We start from the raw sequence: 7,262 nt of genomic DNA, 5'->3' as shown, positions 1-7,262 counted from the left end.
ACTTATTTATTACTCAGACAACCTGCCTTATGACTAGGCAGTCTGTGCTTTGGGAAAAGCTGGCCTTTGAGGGTGACACTATCAGGCACCAAGCCTGAAAGCTGGGTAAGGAACCCGTACTTTAAAATTTTTAATTAATGTGTTGTTTTTTCGGTTTGTTGATGATTGGAACCCTTCTGTGGCAAAAGGCAATCTAGAGAGTTTTCAATGAAAAGTTTATACTGTCAACCTGATAATGAGTTTCTCCAAGTTTAGTCAAATTGGTCTTCAGACAACAGACAACATGAGTCTTTCTAAACCCATTCTTGACGTGTTTCCAGCTTATTAAGTCTGCTATTCTTCTCCCTTGACATTTTTTTTTTTTTACACTATCACTAACCCTGTTTGCTGGTGCTAGAGGTTGGAGCCTGCTTGCTTAACTTTTGAGAAGCCAAGGACCCGTCACACCACAAGCATCAAAACAGGATTTTAGTGGAGATGGTATGCTAAGTGGAATAAAAATACCTCTGCCCACAGATTTTATTTAGTCACAGATAAAGTGATTTCATGCAAAATGATGAACTGGGTGATGTTTGTTAACCTCTTCTTTCTTTGACCTCCCAACCTTCTGTATCACTGATGTTACCAATCCCTAGGAGAGAATAAATCAGTAACAACTTTCAGTAATAATAAATGATATTAATGTAATTTTAGTTTGCTATATATATATATATATATGTATATATATATATATATATATATACATATATTACCTGATTTAAGCCTCTGTAGATAGGTATTAGTGCTATTATTATTACACCCATTTTATAGATGAAGAAATTAAGACTTATGGGAATTAAGTGATTTACTCAGTCTTTTCTTACTCCAATTCCAGTATTTTATCTACTATACCAAGCTAATACTTAATATGAGTAGAAAAGTGAACTAAGCATTGAGTTTCTGGTCCTTACCGCTAAGTCATCAAGGGAAAAGAAGAAGAAAATTTCAGAGAACAATGATGAATCTGGAAAATAGATAATCCCTATGGATAGAGAAGTTTGGATAGAGAAAACAGGTATGTGTCTCCACTGGCTGATCCTTTTCACATCTGTTTTGCTTAAAGAACATTTTCTTAGAGGCCCATGGAGAACAAGGCAAGTCTTTAACAAGGACAGTGTCTTCAGGTTACTGAATTTCAGAAGGACAAGATCTTTGGGAAAAGCACAATTTTTAGGTGCAAAATGTATATAAATCTAAATGAGAGTGAGAGAAGGTATAAACTATGCCAAGATATGGAGGATTATATATGAAATTAAAGATCTTTAATATATACAGCAAGTTTTCTTTTGAACTATATGATAAATTTAAACCATCTTTCAAAGCTGTTTTACTTGTCCAAGTTTTTTTCTTCATTAAAAATGCTTCAAAACTTTGCATAAAAATTGTTTTAACTATACTCTTTTCTGATTTTGCTACCCCATCTCTCTTTTCCCTCACTCTTCTACCTTTCTCCTATTGGAAAAGCAGAAACAAAAATGAATAAAAAATATTTATAATAAATACGCACAGTCAAGCAAAAACAAATTCCTCCAGTTACCACATCCAGAAGCATATATCTTATTCTGCATCATGAGATTATCATCTCTATGTCAAATATCATCATCAGTCTTCTAGAATTGTGGTTGATCATTGCATTACATTACCAAGACAGAATTGTATGTGTAGCCATTCTGGAACAGGCTATAGCCAGCTGACTCTTGATTAAAGACAGAGATCATGATTTTCTAAAGACCCATTCAAAATGATCTCAACTTCGCTCACATTCTTATGGCTTCCTTTAGGGACTCTTTTACTTCCACTGTCCAGGAAAAACAACACTTTAAGGGAGAGACACAATGAATCTGCCTCCATTCTGAGGCCACATGACCTTTTAAAGGAGAATCCTGGATCATTGCCTTGACGTTTGTTCTTTTTATTTTTAGATAAAGGAAATGGAGCCTCCATAACTCGGGAATTCTAAAGATCCTTAGGGGGCTTTGATATCCCAGGGACCCAGAGTCTCTATTCCAGAGCTTATTTTTATTATTATTATTATTATTTGTTCTGGAAAATTATATTGGTAATATCCCATGTTCTCCCAACACATCTTTCTATTGCCATTTAGGTGATCTGTAACTTTTATTATTTAGAACCTGATATTTCACAGTGTATAGCTAGAGTATGTCATTATCACCATAAAACCATTGGTTTCAAAAAGTCAAGATTTTGTTTCAGGGAGAAATTTGAAGGTTATCAAAGGCCCTCAGCAATTTCCCAATGGCAATCCAGCTTATTTTGCTTTTCCTTTTCCATTCTAGGCCCAGCTGTACTATCAGTCCAAGAGTGTTGAGCTAATTGGATGCAATCCAGGACTTTCAACAAGCCATTTCCATATTCTCAGAGGCAATTTTGCAAGGGAAAGAGACAAGGAGGAAGAAGACAGAATGTGGTGGATGTAAGGATTAAGGAAGTTCCAGGGTCTAGCTGAGATGAGGGCAAAAATTTGAAGCTAATTTTGAATGTCATATATTGGTAGGAAAAGCAATCATTAGAAACTGGATCAAACCCCTACCTTTAGTTGGATTTACTTCTGCCATAAATCATTTCTCCTCCATGATCTCAAATTGCTACCAAAGTTTATTGGGTCACATCCAATTTATTTCTTTAACTATTGTTACATTCTACTAAACAATGATCTCTGAAACACTTTATATGGTTCTTTTAGTATTTAGTGGTATTTCAAAAATAGCAACTGAGTTGCATGATAGCAAAGATAAGCTAGAAATTTGAAAATAGTCGGGCAGCCTGATGTATGGACAAGAAGGTAAAAAAAAGTGAGTATCTCAAACAAAATTTGTGGGGCGTTGAGGGTCTGGACCATTGGTGCCTTTTTCCTCTCGTATATTCCTCGAAGCAGAGTTTGCTGCTTTAAATTGTTTCCTTCCTAAGTGCAGTTCTTTCTTAATATTTCTCTGTCCTCTTAGGAACAAAATAACAGTTAAGCAAAACTAACCAGAACTTGATCAGAACTGATACAATATGCAACCTTCCACTGAGAGGAAGCAAGTACATCTCATCATTTTTTCCCTCTGGGATCCACAGATTGTTGCAATTCATGTAGTTTTAGTTTTCATTGTAGTGGCCATTTTATATATTGTTTGGTTCTGCTTACTGCATTCCACATGAAGTCTTCTTAATAATTTCTGAATTCCCATATTATCTTTTCTTAAACCAATTAGTTATTCTATTTTGTTCATATATTACAATGCTATTCCCCACTAGTGGCCAAAAATTTTATTTCCTTTTTTTTGTTGTTGTTGTTGTGACAGAAAAAGTTCTGCTATGAATAATTTGATATGAAGAGGATCTTTCTCACTTTTCTCTTTCTTTTGTTATTCAGTTGTTTTCAGTCATGTCTGACCCTTCATGATCCCATTTGGGATTTTCTTAACAAAAGTATTAAAAACGGTTTGGTATGGCAATAAATAGGTAAATTAATTTAGGTAGAATTGTTGTTTTTTATTATATTGGCTTGGCTTTAGAGTGTTTAGATCTGACTTTTTTTTAGGTGAAAAGATTTTTGTGATCATATTCATAGTTTCTGGGTTTGTCTTGGCAGATAGTTTTTGTTGCTGTTGTTCAGTCATGTCCAACTCTTTGTAACACAACTTGGAGTTTTCTTGACGAGGATATCAGAGTGGCTTGCCATTTCCTTCTCTAGCTCATTTTATGGATGAGGAAACTGAGGCAAACAGAGTTAAGTAACTTGCCTTGAGTAACTGGCCAGTCAGAAAGGTGGGTCTTCCTGACTCCAGGGCTGTCACTCTATCCACTGTGTCATCTAGCTGCCTCTCTTTCTCTCTTTTTGATCCTTCTAAATTGATAAAAATTCACCAAATCTGTTGGTTGTCCTCTCTTTTAAAAAAGGATCAATGGGGAAAAAAAAAAAAAGGATCAATGACATATCATGGGTGATGTCTTGACTTGCAAATGAATTGGATTTAGCTGAGACAGAGTTGCACAAAGTCTTCAGTCTCACTCTATCTTCCAGTGTCATCAAAGTCTAGTGGCGGGACAAAAGTCCAGGTGACTGACAATGGCCCAGAAAGACATGGATCACCTTGGAATCTTCAATGCTTGATCAAACTCTAAGTCTTCAGTTACCTTCATGGCTATTGGAACAAATTATTCTCATCCATTCATTCTGCCAAAGAAAGTCTTCATCTATTTGGGTTAAACATCCCTCTAACTCTCCAACAGGCTTGATATCTGTCGGTTATCCTCAACTTGTTTTAGTCTATTTGTCTAATTTTACTGGGGTATGGCGGTTGTTCTGCTGTAGCTTCTTAGAGCCATACTCCTCACCAAATATACCTATCCCAGAGCCTCCATGTGGCTCTCCAGGCAAATATTATTGTTCCTCTCTGCCCCTGTTTGCTTTTAACTCTATCTCTGAGACCAATAATAAAATCAATCTTAGTGTAGCAAGTATTCTCCCAGAGCAAGACTGGCCATTTTCCCCCCTAAGCATTCTCTCTCTGTGTGTATGTCTCTCTCTCTCTCTCTCTCTCTCTCTCTCTCTCTCTCTCTTCTCTCTCTCTCTCTCTCCCTCTCTCTCTTCCCTCCCCTCCCTCCCTCCCCTCTCCCTCCTCTCCCCCTCTCTCTCTCTCTCTCTCTCTCTCTCTCTCTCTCTCTCTCTCTCTCTCTCTCTCTCTCTCTCTCCTGTCTTCTCTCTCTCTCTCTCTCTCTCTCTCTCTCTCTCTCTCTCTCTCTCTCTCTCTCTCTCTCCCTCCCTCCCTCCCTCTCTCCTCTTCTCTCTCTCTCTCTCTCTCTCCTCTCTGTCTTCTCTCTCTCTCTCCTCTCTGTCTTCTCTCTCTCTCTTTCTCTCTCTCTCTCTCTCTCCCCCTCCCTCCCTCCCTCTCTCTCCTCTCTCTCTCTCTCTCTCATCTCTCCTCTCTGTCTTCTCTCTCTCTCTCCTCTCTGTCTTCTCTCTCTCTCTCTTCTCTCTCTCTCTCTCTCTCCCCCTCCCTCCCTCCCTCCCTCCTCTCTCTCCTCTCCTCTCCTCTCCTCTCCTCTCTCCTCTCCTCTCTCTCTCTCTCTCTCTCTCCTCTCTCTCTCTCTCTCTCTCTCTCTCTCTCTCTCTCTCTCTCTCTCTCTCTCTCTCTCTCTCTCTCCCTCCCTCTCCTCCCTCCCTCCCTGCCCTCCCCTCCTTCTCTCTCTCTCTCTCTCTCTCTCTCTCTCTCTCTCTCTCTCTCTCTCTCTCTCTCTCTCTCTCTCTCTCTCTCCCTCTCTCTCCCTCTCTCCCTCCCTCCCTCCCTCCCTCACACTAATTAACATACTCTGGCATTTGAATATAATATTTGATTAAGAAATTACAAACCTGTTTGTTTTGTTTTCTTTTTTACCATATTGCCATTAACTCTTTTCTCCCTATGTTAGTCACATGGCTAATATAGAAGGCAGAATTAAAATTTAGTTTTTTCTTATTCCAGGTGCAATGCCTCTACTATACCTTTTCCACCACCACATTGAGAGGACAAACTTGTGTAGGTCCAGTGTAGCAATAGAAATTATGTGTTAACAGCAATTTATTTTTTTAAAAGAAAAGTCAATATTTTAAAATTAGAGACTAGGCCAGTATCTTTTTGGAGCTCATCTAAGCTGTGAGTTTTGTTTTATTGACTTGACTGATCAAATCTGTCAAGATATGTGGACTAGTTTGTAGATGTGGACAGCCTGTTTTATCTTATAAAGAATTGGATTGTGCTAATAGAGACATGCTGATTAAAATTTAAAGATAAAGAGAGATTGTATTCATGTTCCTGTTTGCAACTGACATCCCAGGCCGCTCACAAGTTATTTCTAAGTAGTAAATATTTAACATGTTCACAGATCAATGTAGAATATGACCAGCATTCTTGACTTTATGAAGATTGCATTACTATACTATATATAAATGTATTTATCCAAGTCTCCAAGTAAATATAAGATGTGGATTGAAATATAATATGGCTCTGTTGTATTTTTCTGTATTTGGATTAAACCCAGTTGTGGGGCCATCGATATGACTTCCATTTTCAGAAGAAAAACAAATTAATGTAATATTTTGACCACGACAACTCTAGGAGAAAAAACAATATCTTAAAATACACTGGAATTATGGAGATCTGTGATTTAATCTTCATAGACAATTCTTGCTATGGGAATACCAACTTTCATGCAGATTGTAGCCTGTGTATCAAATCGAAAGTTTGTTGCTGGACATCTACAGATGTTAGGTGACTTTGCCCTGGATCATGTTAGTATGTATCTGAGCAGCAATTTGAATCAAGGTCTTTCTAATGTCAAATCCTGCCTTCCATGCATGATCCCTCAGTATTCAATTTCAAAATCATTCAAAGAGACCTTTTTAATAGGGTTCCACTCCTCAGTGTTTACCATGCGTGTCCCCATTTGAAGCTGTACACGGCAGACAGTCCAACGTGAGTCCAATATTCAAACTTAAGCGACAACTTGTACCAAGTGATTTTTTTTAAATGACAAAGAATTGAATAGTAAAATGAAGCTACTAAAATGCTATAATAAATAATAAATATTTACTTAGTATAAAATGCCATTACAAATCAAGTTTATTATACAGGTATAAAAATGTACACAATAATAAAGGATGATTTATGATACATTGAAGACTTCAGGGAAGATGTGCTTTTAAAAAAAAAAAAAGTTGATTGTTCTAGTGGATAAAAATACCAGTACACATTGGGCAGATTGCCTCACGTAACCAAAGAGAAATGTTTATAAGTGATCAGAACATTTTAAATTTCTACAGTATCAGTTACACTAATGTGGAAACCCAGCCTTTTAAAATGCAACTGAATAGAAAATGTTTTTGCTAACAACTAATTCTGTGCATAGTGGGTGATTTGTTGCCATTTTGCAAGTTATATGTTTAAGTATATGATATTAAAGCTTTTCCCCTTTGCTTTCTCCTGAATGAAATCTTTGGAACCTGAGGCTGATTTTGAGAAAGGCCCAGCAATGATAGTGTCTGACTTTAAAAACCTGAAGGTAATTGTCACTGAAAACTAAGCTTTTCCATCCTTAGTATCTTCCCTTCCCCCATCCTAGACTCCTCTCTTCTAATAATAGACACACTGAAAAGTAGGAACAAAATCTCGCCTGAGGAATAATTGACTCTCCTGGGAACATAGGAGATAGAGTCAATAACTAAGGTCAGTCTTCAG

The sequence above is a fragment of the Sminthopsis crassicaudata genome, chromosome 6 (genome assembly GCF_048593235.1).
Source record: "Sminthopsis crassicaudata isolate SCR6 chromosome 6, ASM4859323v1, whole genome shotgun sequence".
In the NCBI taxonomy this organism is placed as follows: domain Eukaryota; kingdom Metazoa; phylum Chordata; class Mammalia; order Dasyuromorphia; family Dasyuridae; genus Sminthopsis; species Sminthopsis crassicaudata.
The sequence above is the reverse complement of the archived record's forward strand: the minus strand, read 5'-3'. Positions refer to the sequence as shown.